The 21,182-nt window shown below is 34.0% G+C and overlaps 1 protein-coding gene across 1 annotated transcript in view; it reads left to right on the forward strand.

Annotated features, from left to right (window-relative positions):
• Positions 1–21,182, forward strand: part of Ddr (discoidin domain-containing receptor 2) — a 933,786-nt gene that overhangs the window by 349,105 nt on the left and 563,499 nt on the right. The window lies entirely within an intron of this gene.

Here is a 21,182-nt window from a genome sequence, read left to right on the forward strand (position 1 = left end):
ATAGAGCCATCGAATTTTGAATGACGTCATCCTCCTACGAATATGGGCATGTGGAAGACCAAATTTGAAATTCGGAATTTGTTTTATGATCGATTTCGTATTTTTTAAAACTTAATCGAGATTTTAAGTAACAAACTCAGGGATTTCAAAGCGAACAATGGCGACGTTGTACAGAAAAAAAACATTTTTATCTCCAGCGCGTGAGACTGTGTATCGGAAATTCTAAAGATGGCTCGTTTTAAAATTATTTTGCGACATTGCTACTTAATTGAATTTTGTGGTTTAAATGCAAAGAACATGATATTTAATAAATAAGGGTAACACACAAAACGTTAAAAAAACGCCACTTTGGACGTAATTTAAAATCTGAAACCTTTCAGATTTTTTTTTAATACGTTTTAAGGATTTGCTTTCATACTAAATATAATAGCTTATTTTCGATACTTTACCAAAAATATTTCTTGGCTTATTTGAAAACACTGGCGAAATTTAACTTCTTGTTCACCGGACTGGGGAATTTAATGGCGGCTTCAAATACAAAAACTCGACGAATTCAAGATGTAATATACAGCTTGAAACATGGCATGTAAGTTATAAGAAGAAAATAATTTGCTGCTCATGAAGAAAGACCTCGTGAGACCCAAAATGCAATAAAACCTTTTCTACAAGATCAGACCAAATTTTATCTTTTCAACTTCCTTAAGCTAACATACGTTATGTATTTCTTATATAGTTATATAGTGAATATTTTAGGATTTTTAAGTGTTTATTTTGAACACCAAATACTAGTGCGTTCGTATTAGTTACATAAATCAAAATAAAAATTGGCAAAATATTTATAACATTTTTAGTTTGAAATTTGAATCTCTTTCGTTTCAACAGATAAGCACTTTATAAACGTGTGTTTGTTTGAATGATATTAAGCTGTAAAGTGATTAATTGAAACTAAACTTTTACATTATTTTGTATACAGAAAGTTGCCAAATCACTTTTATGAAATTTAAATATTTATTTATCTTTAATTTAAATTTCCTGCTTCTTCTTATTTTTTATTCATGGTTGTTTAGTTCCGAACTTTACCTGTGTCTTCCGAAAATTTGGCGACCAGAATTAAAATACATTTTTGCTATTGGCGTTGATATTTTTCGCCATGTGGCTCTGGTAACCCTATCACGTTACTTTAGGCCCGTAAACATTTACTATCTTTTCTTGGTTCGAAACCAACTTTTTGCTTTTTGCTTTTGGCAGCAACGTATCTCATCTTGCATTCTTTTCGCTTCTTACCTGAGTCTTGCCAGGTTGTTTATAGTGGTTGCGCCGCTTTGCTATGCGATCAAAACTATTTTCTTTTTGCATTTATTGTTATAATATTTATTTTTGGAGGCCAAAAAAAATTTCGCTTCCTTACCTATCTCATTTTTACGCAGTTGTAAAACACGCATTTGGGCTGCGTGCTGTAAATATATAGGAAAGCTCGGTATGCTATGCTTCTTTTCGTTTTATATTTTTTGTTAATGCTGTTTATTTGTTCGCAGTTGTAAAAAGTTTGGAAACGTGTCGTACGTGACGCGTGCGAAAACACCAGGCTTCGAAATTACTTTATTTGATTGTTTTTTAATGCTCGTAGAGTAAGATGTGGAAAAGAAATCTACGCCCCGAAGGGGATTCTGGGAGGATTCGGTGAAAAGGTAGGTCATTATTTCCATACTAATGTCGAATATAGGATTTAAATGCGGAACTAGAAGAGTAGTCGAATCAAAAGGGGTGGACTTTTCTTCTTCCACTGCGTAATGTATTTTTGTCTTTTTTAAAAAAATTCAGGTGGGTAATGTGCAAAATCATTTAGGTAATCACTTATTTGAACTTCTGAAAACTGTTTCGTGTATTATCGATAATGCATAAAAAGTGAAAAAATGGGAAAGATTTTGATCTCATACTTCAATGAAATCTTTTTATTACTATTATTTAGATTAACGATTTTTATCTTGAGGGTTAATGTGGATCCTTCCAGGCTCTATGTATGGGTTTTAGGGGTCTACTCCAAAAAAGCGCAATTTTATTTAAACTAAATATTTGCTAAGAATTTGAAGTTTCATTGAAAAATTGAAAGTATCTTGTTTTTAAACCAAATCAAACAAAAATTTAGATAATTTTTTTTAATATGCATGTTTGCTTGTTAAAGAACATGCCATAAATACATTTACTGACTCAAACAGGTAAATGCCCACCAGCGGTTTGAATCCCGGGAACGGGCTGGCTGCATGGGGGTTTCCCATGTGTAAAATATGCACGAGCCAGTTTCCCTTAGAAAGCCCTCCACGAAGAAATCCCTCCTCTTAGGCAGATAGCCCTCGGCGCTTTGCCGTAATCACATAAACCAATCAAATGGGTAAAAGACTTTTACGTTTGGTGTTCAAAATGGAAATCTGGGAATTAAAATAGCTGAATATAAACCAAAGCGCTGACTGGAATCGAGCATGTGACCTTCGCATAGACGCCTGTCCATTACAAAACTACAGTACACAAGATATGGGAACTAATTGATTAAAAAGGATCTTTCATTTTAAATCTGAATGTTAATTAGTTCTTACTTTATATCTGACAGTAATCAACATTTGAGTGTGGGAATTTAATACACTTTTATTGATTTTTAAACAAATGTATTTCATCATACGTCTAGCATTTTTACAGCAATTTCTTTTCCCGACGGTGAGCCCAACCGTCCGTAGACGTTGGCCACTATTAAGGTCAAAAGCATGAGTCACTTTATTGCGGAGGCACCTAATAGGGGATCACTATTTCCTCCTATGAGGGGGCGCAAAATTTATATCCATGCCTTCCTCCAGTATTCAAATCTGAACCCTTTTGGTGTGGCAGTCATAGTCACTAACCACTGTCTCGTCTGAGAGGCTCACACAGAAAACTTAAATCGATGATTTCAAGAATGGTTCTCGTTAAAAGAAATTTAGAGTTTTCATTACTTAACACATTAAGCTTCATGTCAGGCGCCGGTGACTGACAATATGCCGTTCGTTCTGCCTAAATAAGTCATTGTTGACTGATGATATAGAATTTTAAAAATAATTTCTTCTATAAAATTTATCCTGACTCATATTCTACACAGATCTCCGGCCGCTAGATTATCGGTGAAATCGGATATGATGGACTAAATGGAAAGGATGACAAAACAAGCTTGGCGTATTATAAAAATAAATAAATAAGAAAATAAATCTAAGTTTAGCTTGACATTTATTGTTAAAAATGCAGAATGCGTTTTCATCTCAAGATAATAATGTGTTAGTTCATATTATGACAGGTTTTTGAGGTATCATGAAAGAACGACGATGTACTTTTAGTTCATTTCCCTTTGCTCTCTTGAGTACTCATTTGCATGCATACGCAGGATCACAAAATTAAAATACTTATACACTGATTTCAATATTTAGTGTATTCAGGAACTTTTGGAAAATTTGCGATTTAAGAAAAATATTCTGCTTTGATATATAAATATAAACTTTCGGATAATGCTCCCAAGGGATGTAGTGGTTAACTCATTCAGGTAGTGAGTGGGAGATTTGAGTTCAGTTCTCTGTGACACACATTTTACAATAGATTTAAACAAATATAATGACTCTATAGGTTTATGAGAGCGAGTCTTTTAACCAGCTACTTACGAGTTTTTTAGCACATAAATATGTTCTTTTACTTAAATAAAATAATAAGAATTTTCTGCTAACCTTGACTATATATCGCACAACAGCGTCATATTCACTAATGGAAAATGAAATCCCTACATGAAGAAGCAGTTGTGCTATATAAACGAAATTTGGGAGGGGAGCGTGTGTTTGCACATTTGAAACATGACGTCTATTCAAATTTCGCGCTAGACGAATACGTGTAACGCTAGTAACGCCACTATGAACATGGAAATAACGTTTGCATTAAGTGAGCGATGTAAGCTTAGCGTGTGCTTTATTTATCTTCAGGATTGGGCGTTGTGAGCGAGATTTGAGTCAAGAATGCCTTTAAGGAGATAAAAGAAGGCAATATCAGCAATTTACTGAGTTTGAACGAGACCGTGTAGGGTGACGAGAAGGTGGATTTCCTTCTCTCGATATTGCAGAAAGACATGGCTGGGATTTATCCAGTGTGCATTCGTATTGGTAGCACACGTTTAATTTTAAATGTATTTTATTAAATGGATTGAGAGAGGAAAAATTACAATAAACCTGAGAATGCAAAGTATAGTATTAACATTCCTTTGACGAAGTAGAACTACGTAGAACTAAATGTCAGCCAGAAAGCTTTCTCTACAGAGATTCTAGATTGAATTGTAATCTTTGGATAAGAACTCTATCTTCTGTACGTGCGAAATGTGACAGGCGCATCTGCTCAAATTAATGCTTCAAAACACGGACATCAGTATATCATTCCATCAAGAAATACATTTCATGTTAATCTGAGGCAAATACAAGTAAGCATTTGAAAACATTTCAACCTCTTCTCCGTTTCAGCAAAAGCAACTTACAGCCGAGAAATTCATGTCTGGGCTTCAAATCTGAGGCAAATACAAGGTGTCTACAACTTTTGCAATACTGTACTCTTTTGCAAGCAGAATAAAATCAGTTTAAATCAGTCATATACTCCAGCCATCAGAAATACGGTATACATCTAAAACGTTGTAAAAATTAATGTAGCATAAATAAAGAGCTATTTATAATCAACTGCTCTTATATGTTATATGTAAATTCATATGTTCAAAAAACTGAGATATAATTGGCTGGTGTTTGGTTTTGTTTGAATGAAAAACCTCAACAACGTTTCGTAGTGTGATTGGAAAGTTGTAATGCAGAACACTCCAAAGGCTGCGGTTAGTTAGAAGATGTGTGTGGATGGGGAAATTTGATGCAACTAAGGGAATTTGACGAAACGAACCCAACAGAACTCGCAAAAACAAATGTTTCATCACTAAAGTGATTTTTACGGCTGCTGTCGCCCAGCCACATAACGATTCAAATCGCAAACAATTTTGTTTTTATGTAAAAATTAGGATATGGTCCTTTCTTCGTCAAGAAATGACTAAGCGAAACGCGAGAAATAGTCCTAAAGGAGCCTTGTTAACAAAAGATGTGGAGTCCTTGCAAGAAAATTCCTTTAACCCTTTGACTACTAACGGAACATAAATGTCGTATTGAAAGTTTAGAAATTACAGTTAAAAGTACTTAGAATCTCCTGAATGTTGGGGATAAAATTTTGTGCTTTTACTGCTGAGAAGCAACCCCTATATGCGTGATGGTCTGGGCCTGATTCTGTGTGCCTCATTGATTCCAAAACCTTAGCATGCTTTTCATTTGATTCCAAGGCAAATCTGGACTCGTTTGTGAACAAGACGTTGCGCCAGTCTGAACCAATCCAAATAAAGTGTTGACAACACTACTTTAATCTTACTCCTCTGGACTGGGTTGTTAGTAGAAACAAATATTTGGCACTCGGACGAACAATACCTTCATGAACCGGGCGTACAGTTCCGTCCTTTAACGCATGAAACTGATAGATAAAAAGAAAACACTTCTAGAAAGGAAGAGGATCCTCCTAATTTCTGACAAAATTCTTCCAATTTTTGTCTTTGATAGATTGCTACCTTTGTATATGACAACTATGTCAGGGTCTCTCAAATGTTCGTTATTTGGACTGCATGGAAAAAATGGAAAGTTGTATCAGGTCGATGGTTATCGCAAATATTCTCAATATATATAAGAGCTTTTTGAACTGAAACAAATCTATAGAATCAGAAACTTGTCACAAATACTTCAGTTATTATGCACTTTTTGTATTAGTTATCAGGTATTTTTTTCTGAAAGAAATTTGTAGAATAGTATAAAATACGATCTTCTGTCTGTTAGATTAACTGCGCACTATTTTCTGGCAGAAATACAAAATTCAAAATTATTCTTCTAGAAAAGGAACGGACGAGCGGAAAGCAATTCAAGCAGACTTTTCTGTAGAGGAAGACAAGAGCGGATAGATCCACAATGCCAGAAAACACGCCGGGAACGCCAAATACATATATGCAGGGAAAGAGGAAAAAATGAAAATCCAAAAATGACAGTGGGGTCTAAAACAGCCACCTGTTACGAGGGGAACGATGCAATTTATTCGACGGCAATTCCGTCTGCAGCCTTGCCGCTGCAGAGACGGAGCTTCCCGGCGACTCATCAATCAACCGTCCGTCAAACGGTCGTGCAGGGTTGCCGTATGTATGACCGATCACCGCCAAGCAAGGATAATCTTTTTTTTTTTTTTTTTTTTTTCTTCCATTTCTTTCTGAAGATTGTTTTTGCCGTGATTTCTAGTATTTATTAATTTAAAAAGTAGATTAAAAAAATTGAAACGCTGTGCATTATGGAGGTCCCGAAAATTTTCTAAAGGTATTTGTTTTCAGGTATGTACAATGCCAGTAAATGTGTTTTCGTAGCAATGATTTTACACATAATATAAGAATATTTGAAATTAGTTTATTCTAGAAGCCATCAATCGTATTGCTATGATTCTTTCGCTTTGAGAAACAATGATATAAGTTTTCAGATTTTCTCGCACTTCCTTTTCGTTTTTTTTTTTTTTTTTTTTTTTTTTTTTTTTTTTCGAGGGGGAATTACCCCCCTCAAAACTTACACACACGCACATTACTTTACAAATTAAAAAGTAATAAACATTACATTTTAAATATAGTGATATTTGACATAAATTTATTAGCATACTTTGAATGGCTGATTACCCATGTAAAATGTTACAGTAAATTTGCAAATTATTGGGATCATAATAGATTCATTGGCTAATTATTATATTGAATTCTGAAGCAAATAATTTAAGGCAGGCTTCAGCCGTGTCTCATTAATCATGTTTATACATTTTGTATCTTGATGGCTGAGCAACTGTCAAGTTAACAAACAGTCGCTGAACGCTGAGAGCTCGAATCCCAGGAAAAGGGCCCAAATATTACCGTGGTTTTTTCTGATCGTAGCATAAATATGAAACAAATTTCCTTTCAAATTCCTTCGTAAACGCGTCCGTGTTGTTGTTGTTGTGACTTATCTTACTTGTCTGACAGTAACATCAGCACAAGCCCACAAAATTCATCGTGGCAAGGAGTGCAAAATTGCGGTTGTCGTTAGCAAAAGCCTTGAGCATGATACCGATATTAGTACGACTTTTGCTCAATTCCGCCTCAAATCTTGATGGATAACACCGCGGAGGGAGAGTCTCCCCCCTTTTTCCCTATCACCAGCCTCTCAAGAGGACTTTCAGCTCTCCACGTATTTAGAGTACTTCATGCCGCACTGACCCTATATATTTACAAACATTCATGCCGTCTTCGGGATTCGATCCCAGGTCTTTCGGTACGGCAGTCAGCGTCGTTAACCACTATCCCCGGTTGGGCGGCATGCATCCCTTTTCGAAAACAAATAGCCCTCAGGCATTTTGTTGCGTTTAGTAGAAGAAGCAAACAATCTGTACTTTGGAGGTTAGAAGCTAATCATACCAAACAAACAGTATGCAAACATTGTCTTGAAAAGCATCGCTAATAAAAAGTGGTATTGTTTTCATAATGCAGTTAATAAAGTGCAGAAAATTAAAACAAAATGATTATCAAATACTGCCATTAGTTACAATTAACACAGCTTTTGACAGAATTAATGATGAAATACCACAGTTGCGGTGAATGTTGTTAGCAGGAATACACACAAGCCATTATTCTATGCAAATCCACCTGGTTATACCTAATTTTTCTAACTTTAGTACTAGTGTGTATCGCAGATCTTTGTCAGCTTACCTTTCCCACACTTCAAATCCTGTCATTCTACTCAAAAGAAGACAACTTCATTTTATACTCCCGTTTTCCGTGCACTTTGTTATGCGTGAAAGTTTCCGCCCTCCACCGCCCCAAGTCAGCTCTTAATCAAAAATGCAAATACTTTAGAACGGATACTATTGGCTTATGTTTCTTACTCAGTATTATTGATCAAGCGATTAAATAAATTTCATCTCAACACATGAATATAATTAAAAAAATTACTGACTTCGAATATTTGTAAAATAAAGCTCTTTGTATTTATAACTGTCGTAACGACATTAAAATTTACGTAATTCGTAAATGATGTTAAAATTTTATTACTTTAACATAAAGAATCTATATATTTAGATACTAGGGTTTTCTATAGTGCCTTGTTGATAAATAAAATTATGTAAAATTATGTTGCTCAATGCACGAGAAAACTCGTACAAATAACTTTCAGTGTATTTAAATTGTGTTATTCATGTTGTAGATGGTTTCAGTATAATAATGTAGCAATGGTATTTCAAAATATGTCGAAATAATCTACGCATAATTTGTCGACGACAGTGGCATTCCGTTGATGTTCACGAGTTCAGTACACCCGGACATAAAACTGCAAGATAATATAACGACATTTTTTTTCTGGTTTGACTGTTAGGAAGCAGCCTTAGTATCTGTGGTGTCTGAGCTTGATTCTATGTGTCTCATTCTTTCCAAAAAATTACCACGCTTTTCATTTAATTTCAATGCAAATCTGGACTTGTTCGTGAGCAAGACGTTGCTCCAGTCTGAGACAATCCAATTAAAATGTTGACGAAGGCATCCCCCTCCCTTAAGCAGATTAGTGCTCGCGCGCTTTCCCGTAATTAAGTAAACCGAAACCAATAATCCCAAAATACACTTCCATATATATATATATATATATATATATATATATATATATATAGAGAGAGAGAGAGAGAGAGAAAATGGTTTGTATGTTAGCAGTACAGAGGGAACGAAGTTTATGTTATTGGTATTATGAATGACAGTAAAATTGCTACACTTCTTAGAAGAGGGTTGCAATATTTCTTTATGGCTATTGGTTAAACAAAGCATTTGGTTTTATTATAATAGGAGAAAGAATTTTACAATGAGTTTCACTCATATTAAATGTACTACCTTAACCATCATTAATGTAATATGAGCATTAACGCATCCTTAACGTAATATGAACATATTTTGGAATTACGCACTTCAGGAAACTTTATTTTAAGCACTTTGCCGTTTCGGTGTTTAAAGTCAAAATAATAAAATTAAAAAAACATATTTTAGTTTGGAACAAAGTTAATTCACATTTAATCTTAATCTTTAAGGAGCACTTATGTAGAAGAGAAAAATAATTTAAATTCTAAAAAATGTAGTATAGTATGTAATGTAGAATATCATATAATGAATTTTTAGTGTTACTGTCAAATACCTTGTTCTAGCAGATAGTCAATCCATAATTTTAGAAATTTTATAACATCTTTCAACAAAATCGATACGATGTTCTGATTCATTGGAGTGGCGAAACATTGCCAAATATAGCACTCGTTTTTAGGTAGAAAAACGCGGGGCTTACGGTCGATGAAACTTATGCCACGCGCCCTCCCTACATATGTCTTTGCTGCCGACTTTCCTTCCACTGAGCAAAGGAATAATATATATATATATCCTCCTTTATCAAATTCTGCCGCTTGGGACAGTTTGTGTCATCATTGATATTCAGAAACGTACCACTCATATTTCTTTTGATACATTTCGAAGTAGTCACAGGTGCACTCGGCGAAATTAAACTTGAGGTTTTCGCAGCAGTTCTGAAAATTATAGAAATGATTTTCTAGTTATCACGCTACGTCTGGTACTCTATCTTGTAAAACATTTTACTCTGTAGTTGTTGGAACACTTGGCTTGAGGTATAAATTTAAAGTGAAGATGTGATATCTAATTTGAGTTTAATCATTTCTTAGAACAATTTTGTTTCTACTCTTTTTCATTTTTTTTTGTCGAAGAATGATTTTTAAAACATGCATGGCGATTCTCCATTTATGAATATCATTGCGTTTAGTGGCGTTTGAATTTATTGAATTTATCGGAATGATTTAAAGGAGTGAGTGTCATTTGTATTTGTTCAGTCCACGCGTATAAAACGTTTCCATAAGTCGTTTTTTCAAAGTGAATTTATAATGTAAATGTAGAAGATTAAATAAAGAAGCAGATGTCAATCAAAATAGCTGATAATCTCCAGTTCCATTAGCGTCCATCAGCGGCCGAGCGGTAAATTCACTGAACACTGGTAGTTAGTTCACTCTTACTCGAATCCCGGCGAACGGGTTGGCTGCATGGGCGTTTTCGCGGTTTTCCTCATGAGTAACATGTATAAAGAGCCAGCTTCTCCACGAAGGCATTCCTCACCTTTGGCAGATAGCCTTCGATTGCTGTGACATAATCAAATAAACTAGTAAAAATGAATCCGAGTAATAACATAATCTTTCAGTAAAGCCCAGTCTAAAATTAAAAAATTATTATTTAGAATTCAAAATACATTAATGATTATCATGATCCGAATAATTTATTTTCAAAATGGAGATATTTTTCACAGAATGTTATAGAACTTGCGTTAAAGATTGAAACCACACTGGAAGGCTTCAGCGCACAACCAACTTGTAATATTACTTATATTAATTTAAAAAAAATATTTTTAGTTTAAGGATTTTTTTGCACGATTATTAAATAATGATTCTTATGATGAAACTTATGCCATGCGCCTACATAGGACATTACATGTAATAAAACACTATGTGAGAATACTCATGACGTAACATTTAGAGGTTGAAAACTTTTAAATACTTACTTGAAAATTCTTTAGACGTACTAAATGTAGAAAAACTCTAAATTAAGAGCACGTGTAAATCACAAGATAATGTCATTATATGGCATTTAAGGTTAAAAGAATCAACTTCTAATTTTTCTATTTTATTCATTAACCGATTTCTCAATGCAAATTTTAAAATAATAAAATAAAAAAAAGGCATAAGAAATCGCGAATTTTGCACTTAAATATATCGGTTATTTTTTGTGTTACTTGGATCAAATGTTTTTATTTTAATTTTTTTAATACAGAATATACCATTTTTCTAAATATAAGTATAGGGACTGCGAGAAAATTAGATTTCATATCTTTTACAAGTTGTTTTAATTTAAAAATAACAAAACATGAATGTTTGTCTCATTATAAAACTTTTTTATTATCAGAAGAATAAGTCTACGATCAACAATTGTGAAATTAAAAGGCCGGATAAAGATTTTTGTGGAGACGTCGTACATAGATGATGCTAAGGTGTATAAACTCTTTATTTTGCTATATATCAATGTTTTATAGAATGTGATGTTTTAAGAGGTATAGCTTGTTTACATCAATTTTTTTATCGTACACCCTATTCTATTTTTTTAGTTGTTAATGCTATGGATTTTTTAAAATTCAGTATTATTGCAAATATTATTTTCTTCTATGCTACAAAATTCTAATTTGATATTTCAGTGATTCCATTTCATTCACCCCAAAAGAACATATTTTGTCTTATTTCTTCTTCGTTTGCCTGGCTTTTGTGTGTAGTTTTCTAGATTTGCTAGATTGCCTAGTTTGCTAGTTCTTTTAGGAAGTTACGTAGTTCTCTGTAAGTTGTTAAAAGGGGTGTAAGGAATTAGCATATTACCCTATCCATGTTCTCGTAGTAGAAATGCGTAGCATTTTCTGCTAGGTCGGTGGTTCAAGTATCGAAAAAAGCTTAGTTGCTTTTTCATATTTCTAAGTTCTAAGAAGGTAATAATCTTTACTGCAGTGGATAGCAATTGGTCACCATGTAGATTGGTAGATTAGGTCTCGTACCTCTCCCCAATCACCTTTTATGTTGGGGAGAATGAAAGGAATTATTGCCTCTCTTTTGTGTGTTAAGTAGTTTAGACATTTAGCCAGCAAAATGGAAATTCCATGATTGGATTCCAGATTCATTGTACATTTCTCAATTCTGAAAACTAATTTATCTCTGCAAGGTAAGTATCCTATGGTTTGCAGGGATTGTAATAAAGTATTAAACTAATTAGCCATATTCTATTACATTTCCTTGTTTTGTAAACTTATATTTGTACTTATGTATTACCTACATCTGTAAATATTTACCTAGCATTTCGTTAAAAAAGTTTCTGTTTTGAAATGACAGCTGGTAAAGTGTAAACTGTAAAACAAGTAGTTTTATTTGTCACGTGAATTAAAAATCATGACGTTTAAATATTTTTTTAAAATACAATATGCAGTGGGAATTTTCTTGCACACAAATATCCTTTACAATATGTAGTAAAAGGAATAGTAGTTTAGTAGGTTAAATGAATAGTAGGACATTACCCTCCATTGAACTTAATTAAAATCCATTGAACTTAATTAAAAATTAGTTTTAATATGAAATAAGTTTAGGAAAATAGTTACAATGAAACCACTGTTCTTGGGTATTTATATACTATAATATAATTATCTACCTTGAGCACTAAAAGTATAAGCGCTACTGCTGGCACCTTCAAATAACCTAATATATAGATAACCTAACGTATACGAACCCAGTGATAAGTTTTGATTTTCCAGTTTGGAGATATAATAGATATTCTGAGACCATTAATTGCCTCGATGGAGAGGACTGATAAAATGATGATTATATCCACAAAATTCAGCATGTCATAGCATGCACAGTTGGAGAAACGTTTTTAATAGTTTACTGTAACATCAAAATGAGATCGGAAAGCTTTTTGATGATTTTCTGTGCCTCAGGAGTTGTATTTTGCAGCCTGTTTGCAATGATATTTATCTGCATTTCTTGCTCGTAGGATTTGTTGATCACGAATCGATCCTTGTCCACTTAAGTTCTGTACCTTTGGGATTAGAGTTGCCCTGGGACTGATGGTCAGCAGCACATTTGCAGTACCTTGGCGGATGGTGACAGGCAAATTGCACGTGACGAAATCGCGGCAGCAATAATGTTATGTTGGTCCTCGCCTGCCGCAACTGCTGTTGACGAATGTCAGATATTTTATCAAGGAATCTGTTGTCAATAAAGACGATCAGAACACCATTTGAAAGCTTATTGTATTGCACTGATAAACAGCACGTTATTGCAGTTTGAAAGGAGTAAAGTCACTAATTTTTTTTTCTAAACAGAAGACGTGGAAAATGTGCAGTGCTGTCACCGGGACTCGAATGCTGGATCTCTTGAATACGCGTCGAGTATGCTTATGCGGAAAAGAAGGAGAAAATACTAATAAAGTAATACATTTATCTTATTGCATGTTTTGGAAATGATTCTCCAGTTTCTGATGTCGCCGTTTAATATTATTCCCTTTTGTTTTGTGGTAGAAAAGGAACTTTTAGTTGCGTTAAGGCTCTATCGCTTTCAAGTAAAAATGGATACAGGTCTCTCTTCATCAGAAGAAAAAAAAAATCTCACACGAAGAGAAAGCCACGGTTGTATTTATACGCAAAAGGAGTAAAGCAACTAGGAAGGTAGCGCCATCTTATGGCATAAATAGTAATTAAAGCAATTCAGTTTCAATCCAGTCTTTTTAACGCTTTTAAAATTCTGTTAACTTAATTTTTCAATTTTCTTTACTATTTTTTCTGACAGATGGCGCTAGCTTCTCTCTGGCTTTACTACTTTTGGATGTAATTGCAACTGTGGCTTTCCTTTCGTTGCAGATTTCTTTGCTCCTGATGAGAGGAACCGATACCTATTTGCACTCGAAATCGATAGAGCCCTGACTAAAATCTACGCCAAACACAATTGCTTTGCCCAATTTTAAATTTGGCGTGTTTCTCTTCTTTCTTGAAAAAACGAAATAGTAGAATGACACATTCATAAATTTCTTATTGACAGAATTTACTTTGAAAAAAAAACACTGCTATAAGAGGAAAAATATACTTTAGTTTAAGATTGGACAATAGACGCATATTATTTTATATAGGAAAAAAATCCGAAACATGTATATAAAAATTTAGAAGGATCTTTAAATTACTCTAGTTTCAACATTTAAATGCATTTACGTTCGAAACAACTTTACTGTTTTTAATTAGAATCATAGTAACCTATTTTACTTTCCTTTTATTCATTGATGCAACGAGAGGAAAAAAGGTCCATCGTTCGTTTTCCAAATAATTTTAACAAAGTGCGTAAACTACATTTTCGTATTTATCGCTTATAATAAATACGCAAAATTTCTAAACGCGCCAATATATAAAGTCACGTATTTCTTGAGACATTATGAATAGAAAACTCTAATTTTTTGCATGTATGCTTAGAAATACATCTTCTTTAAGGTGATAGTAAAAGTTTTATAGATTATGATTCAAAATGTTTTTCGAAAAATTTATAAAAAGTACAAATTAAATAAATTAGAAGAAACGTGCGAATTATATTTGGATTAAGCCTAAATTTCGAATTCTTGAAGAAGGTATCAAGTAAGTTTAATTTAAAAAAGAAATATTAATAAATATATATCAAGAGCTTAAATTTTCAGAGCTAATTTTTTAAAAACTATTCTTGCGATTTTTACAAGACTTGTTAGTTTGGCATAGTTTGAGTCATAGAATCGAAATATATAAAAAAAAAATTGGCTTGTCATTTCAGAAAAAGTCCGATTTTGTGTCAGAATACCTATATTAGAACAATGCTCTATATAAGTCTAATACACACACTAAGTCGCGCTTTCGAGACGTGAAAAACGCAAGTTGGATTTAGTACATCGGCTCAGTAGAACGGGAGATAATGGAAGCGTTCCTTTTTTTTCCCTCCCGCAGTGTACACATGTGTTTGTAGGCTGAGCAAAGTTTCAGCGACTTTATTATTAGCTTACATTAAAAAACTTGAGAACTTAAATCAGATTTTAATAATTATAATTACTGCCCTAGTGCAAGAATAATTATTATTCAGAGTTTATTCAAATCCTAAGCAGTAATAAGCTAATGTTGAAACTTTACACTAATTCTAAGCAATAATAATTGCCGTTAATTGACATATGTAATATGAATTGGTAATAAGCAATAACTGATCTCACTAACAAACTTTTGTTTTCCCTTTTAATAATAATTATTCTGTTTCTATTGTACATGGCAATAATTAGTCATAATTATTATTATGGCTAATAATTGGCAAGTGAAATGGTTTTTGGTTCATAGAAGAATAGATATGAACGTTGTAGATTTGTGGACGCTTGGTTCAGGTATGTATTTCTCCCGCCTTCTTAGCATGCCTTCGTGGTGTGGTGGTCAGCACATATTCGAGAGGTCCGTGGTTCGACTCCCGGCGACGGCATTGCTCTTTTTTCACTTCTCCAAACCTAATGTCTCTACAGCGGCGCCCGAACTAAGAACAGGTGGTGGATGATGATTCCCCACCGCCAAGATTTGGCGTTTGGGTCTCCTAATCCCCAGTAGCCCTTTAAAAGAGGTTATATAAGTTATTTCTTCTCCTAATCCCCGGTCGCCCTTTAAAAGGGGGTATATAAGTTATTTCTCCCGCTTTCTCAGCATGCCTTCGTGGTGTAGTGGTCAGCACACTCGGCGCGTATTCGAGAGAACCGTGGTTCTAGTTTCGGCGAGAGCATTGGTCATTTTTCACTTCTTCCTGCTTCAAATTAACCTATTGTCTGTACAATACTACTTACATAATACTTTTGAGATAAAATATTTTATGTCTATAAATAATAAAAAACAATTGTGATATTTTCCCTATGTAATGATTTAGATTGAATTAAAGGGCAATTCTTGCCAATAATTTTACTTTAGTTTTGAAGTAATTGGCTGGAAACGTATTAGTGATTGGAATAGCGCAGTTAATAGCGCATAGCATAGGTTTATCGTAAAATCACTCAGTATAATTTCTGGGACTGTTCATATCAATTTTCAGTCAGTATTGTAGACTCATATTGACGTCAAAAGCCCAAATTTGGTCATACCAAGAGCGGATGGTGTAGCTGGTAAATCTCACCAGCTTCTAGACTTTAAGTTCATATTTTAGTTGTTAATTCTATTTAAAGTTGTTTCAGGTAGTATGGTAGTTGTTCTGCTGCTTAATGGGCCTGATTTAGGCCTTATTTTAGATCTCAATGTTTCTGTAATTAAATAGCTCCACTAAACTAAGCCCTGTTAAGCCTCTAATGGCAGTACAGGAAGTTCGATCAGTCATATCAAGAACGGAGTAGTAAACTGTAAGTATTACGGGAAACGTGTAAAAATGAAATATTCATAGAGTTTCTTTGAGTTTAAAGGATATATGAAAGCCACAAAACCGAAGGTCTAAAGAATATGGACATTGACTGAATATTTTCGAATCCCGTCTCGACAACAGGTCGCGAGCAGCATCAACCAAAGTAGGGTAAGAATGTGAAGTCATTTGTGTCGCTGAATTTCCTGCAGAATAAGTTTGAAGAAATAGTTACACTATACAGCATTTTCAGTTTATCCATTCGAGATTAACATGTTTAATCCATTCGGGATTAAGATCCCAATTTATCCATTCGGGATTTTGAGCATCTATCCGCAAAAATGAGTCCGATTTTAACGTCTCATTCGTCGAAAGTGCAAATCTATACTAGCGCCACTCACTGGCTCATAGATTGAAACTCTGTCAGCGCTTCAGAACCCTTATGCACAGCCATTTTACTCGTGGGTAATAGATTCTTCAACTCAATAAGAAGCCCGCAAGTGGTTTATTGGTTAACAGATCTGAACCCTGACAGTGAGCCCCGGTTTCGCATAGGGGTGAACTAACTGGCTGCATGGATGTTTTCGTGGTTTTTCTCGTGTGAGATAAATACTGCTGTGAGCGTATAGTTGCGTAATGGACTGAATGCACATAGAACCGATTGTAGCTTGATAAAATGTATTAAAAATTTTGTACAGTTCTCTAACTTTCCACGAAAGTTCCTGTAGAGTTCTTCTAAGTAGGATAGAGTACAGTCAGTATTTAGCACTTTAAACTACTATGAACGTTAAACACAACGCAATGCAAAGCGCATCTAAAGAGCGCAGTTCGCACGAAGATCTCTTAGTAGTCCGAAGTCAACTCTTTGGAGGCATATGCTGTTAACGTTACGAATAAGGGCTAGATACGGTTACAATGACATATACAGATCAATTATATTTGTTGAATTTCAGTACCAATTACAGTTATACAAGGAGTGGCTCCAAATATCGCTAAATGGTCGCTAAATTTGGCCACATTTTGCGATTTCTCACCAAATTAGCGACAAAAATTAATCGCCAAGGCCATTAGCAAGTTGGCGATATCTCCTCAATTTAACGAGATACCTGTTTACCTCAAAGTTAAATACACTTGCCGCTTTAATCGCATTCTTGCCGAAAAACTTTGCATTTATTGTGGCCGTTCATGGTACATCATACATAGAATTCGTAAGAATATAATCCAGTTTCTGTTGGAAAGTCCTATAATCGGCGGATAGACCATTCGAATAAACAGAAGTCGCATAAGAGAGAGCGATTTTACAAGCGAGCTCATTATTGAGCTCCACCTACTCGGAAATCAGATGGTGACCTTACTTGTGCAACTGAAAGATGCGCCGTACGAAAACAAGCTCGTCATTTGCATTTTTCTTCGAATGAAATGCTTTTGTTTGGATTTCAGTTTCACGAAGCTCCGAATACATTGTCTATGAGCATTACTATGTATTACAAAACGTGCGACAAAAAACAAAACAAAAACAAAAACAAAAAAAAAAAAAAAACAGGAATTTTGAATTAAAAGAAAACCCTAATTTAAATATGTTAAGATTCTTTTCTGATGATTAGTATTGTGAATGTTATTTAATAATTGTTGGCTGTATTGATAATTATTGTTAACCTTAATTTCATTTAAACTAATTAAAAAGAAGAAAGATTGTATTCCCTTTTGTATTATTTGATATTATTTATGTTGTTTCTGCAATCATTTTTCCATTTCCTGCAATTCAGTAATCTGATCAAATCGCATATTTCCGAATGCACAACATTATAGAGAAGATAAGTTAAAATAGATTAGTTTAGTTTCTCTACACAGCAACCTACAAAATTCTGTTTTCTAATTGTACCAGGGAAATTCTAAAATTCTGTTACTTTTCTTCTCGAGTCCTGAAGTTCCTACACACTGTCAGTAAATTTTTGTTTCTTCTTGACATCTAATTGACGCGTTGCGCCCTCTAGGGTATTTTTCAATTCCCCACGTCTCCAGACGATCAATCCGGAAACCATTCGAGCGTAAATATTTGTGCCACTTAAACGAAAGGAATTTCTATTCTACCAAAGGAACGATCCGCCGATAAGAGTGACGAGCTGAGTTGTTGTCCGCTGCTGCGAGAAAGAAAAATATCAGAGTAATGGTTAGTCTCACAACTGTGCGGGTGAAATATTAGCTGAAAGAGGGAAGCTCTGGGTGGTTGTAGAAAGTTATAAAGTATCCTAACGTTATTCTAAATTATAACCTATTATTTGAATACCTCATTGTTTATGCTTAAGCTCTAAGAAAATCAATTAAATAAATATCAAACTGAATAGAATTCAGGAAACATGATGTACTTGAAGAAAAATAAATCTTACGGTCTCATCTTCTTCAACAGATTTATGTCTGCATGGAATTTATAAAGGCTTATGAATAGCACACCGAATACTGGTGGTTCATGTTGGATTCAATTCTTATCATACAAGCAGTTTCGCTTGGAAATTCCTTTATGTTTTACTGTGTGCTTATTCCAGTAATTTATTCTAAGGCATTAATTTTGAATTGGAATCTAACGAAATATTTTATTAATTTTATTTTTCTAGCATTTTGAAATTATCCATAATTTTAAAACTGAATTAATTTTAAAACTTTTACCTACTTTTTTGTATCCACGGGTAGTTATTATTATTATTACAATTAAAATTTGTTTGTTTCCTACTCAGAATTAAGTAATTAAATGAAAGTAATGATACTAAAGTCTTCATGCAGCAGCGTGTTTGTTTCATGCTTCGAGTTTAGAAAGATCTTTTAAATAATTACGACAGACTAAGATGAAAGCTTGAAATTTTATTCATATAAATAACTGCGTCTACAGCAAGATAAACATTACGCCGCGGTGTTCTAGGTCGATGAATATAGAACTTCATATTATTCCAGTGGGAAATTTTTCATTCGGATGACATTAAATTCCTCAACCTATAAATTGCTCACGGGAACCAAAGATAAGGCGAAATTCTCATTAACTTGGGAAGAATATCGCAGATGGCCGAAATCACCGGCAGAGCAAAATTTAAGGCAGTAAACACCTAAAGAAACGTTCAAGAGCAAAATAGCCGTATATATTAAACTAATAACTGACTGACTAACTCACAACCGCTGGCAACAACTTATTATGTTTGCTCAAGGAGATTACAGAATTGAATGTCACTCCAATGAAACCCATCTTCCTCCCATATCTTTCAAAGTAGCGTAGAGATGTTGAAAAATAGCTAATGTTGCCAAACTGGCGTTGAAAACTGTCACCTCGGTCAGCGTTAGACGTTTTGCCTTTGTCTTCTGTTCTAGTTGAATTGTCTTTAATATTCAAACATCTCTCATAAGACGACTTATAATTAAAAGATCTAGATCATAATACCTGAAATAAATACTTGCAAATGCAGTAAGTGGCAGCGTATTCAAAATTAATTTAATGACACAAGAAATAAATATTAAATTCTAATATATACTGTCCTAAATAAATAAATAAAAATTAAATTATAAATAAATAAATGCAAATATTTACATAATTTACGACATTAGTCATTAGAAAACAGAGCATAAAAGAAATTTTTCAAAATGTGAAAAGTGCCAACCATCGAAAGAAAGCGGCCAAGAATCTAGTGCCCTTTGTCGAGAAACATAATAAGGAAACGTGAAAAACTAAGATATTAAATTCTGAAAGGACTGGATTAGAAGTGTTGTCTTTAAACAAATAAGCGTATAATGTCTGTGTGCCATGAAGGCACTCAAAATAAACGGCGAGCCGAAAGTGCTTTCGAGAAGGTAGTTGTAGGGGAAGAGAGGTGAGAAAACCTCGAATCGCTCCCCCCCCCGGGAATGTTGCCCTAAAATTGGGGCGGAAGCAGTTAATTAGGTTCAGCAATACTACCGTCACGTATACTACGGACGTGCTGATCTAGCTTCTATTTGTTCCTGTCTTTAACCAAAGAAGATAAATTTTTGTAAATGTGAAAAGTTTTATTGCATTTGATAATTCAGCCATGGTGCAAGAATATTCCTCTAAATAACATAAATTTATTAACAGAAATATAACAAGAATTAAGTAATTAAGGATATACTATTAGGTTGTCTCGGCCTTCCACATCTTATACGTTTAGCACCTTGCTTGCCACTATAATCGGTGCACAGACAGCGTCCTCTAGCCGAATGCCGCTAGAATTATATAACACACACCCTACCTGAACTCACATGAATTCACTTACCATTAACCAAACTTACATTCAAAAACCATTTAAAATTACACCAAATACAAAGCATCAAAATTGTTCACAATCACTTAACTTACAATTTTAACATTCTAAAGGAAATCATTCAAATATCAAGCTTTAAAAATCTATAATTAAGAATTAATTTCCAAATTGTAAACAAGTCGTAATGAACGTTTTATATTTCCTTTAGGAGTTTTAAATCAAAACAATATCATTCGCTATAAATGATACTATTTTACCTGGTTGTGGAGGATACCTAAATACTACTTTCTTTATCTGTGCCAAAAGGGATTCAATAAAATTTGCTGATGTTTATATTTCTTTACCAAAGACTTTCTATTAACATTCATATTTTCAGTTTTATGCTTTGTTATACTAACATCATAGCAATGAGAAAACGAGATGGAGTCAGTGGATCGGGTTTCGAGTTTGCATTGTACAAATTCATGATGAACCTGGAATTATCATAGCTCAGGAAATATCATAGCTCCACGAAAACAGTTTCTAATTCTTTCAGAGAAAGAGATGATATTAAGCAATTTTTAAGCAAGTTTTAACCGTTCTTATGTCTGTCCCTAAACCTTCTTACCATGGACGTTTTACTACTATAACATTTCATGCGATACCTTTTGTCACTGCAAGTTGAACTTAAGTAAATGACACTTTGAATGAAAATAACGGACACAAAATGATCTGGCAAAGTCCATGCCACATACATCAAGTGGTGGATCTTCTTGAATTTCGTCAGGCGTTAATGGGACAACCACCTGAGTTCCAGGTTTCGATTTGAATAGTGTGCAAATCGAA

This window comes from Stegodyphus dumicola, chromosome 12, assembly GCF_044657685.1.
Source record: "Stegodyphus dumicola isolate Sdum_Otavi_A_Nest chromosome 12, ASM4465768v1".
NCBI lineage: Eukaryota > Metazoa > Arthropoda > Arachnida > Araneae > Eresidae > Stegodyphus > Stegodyphus dumicola.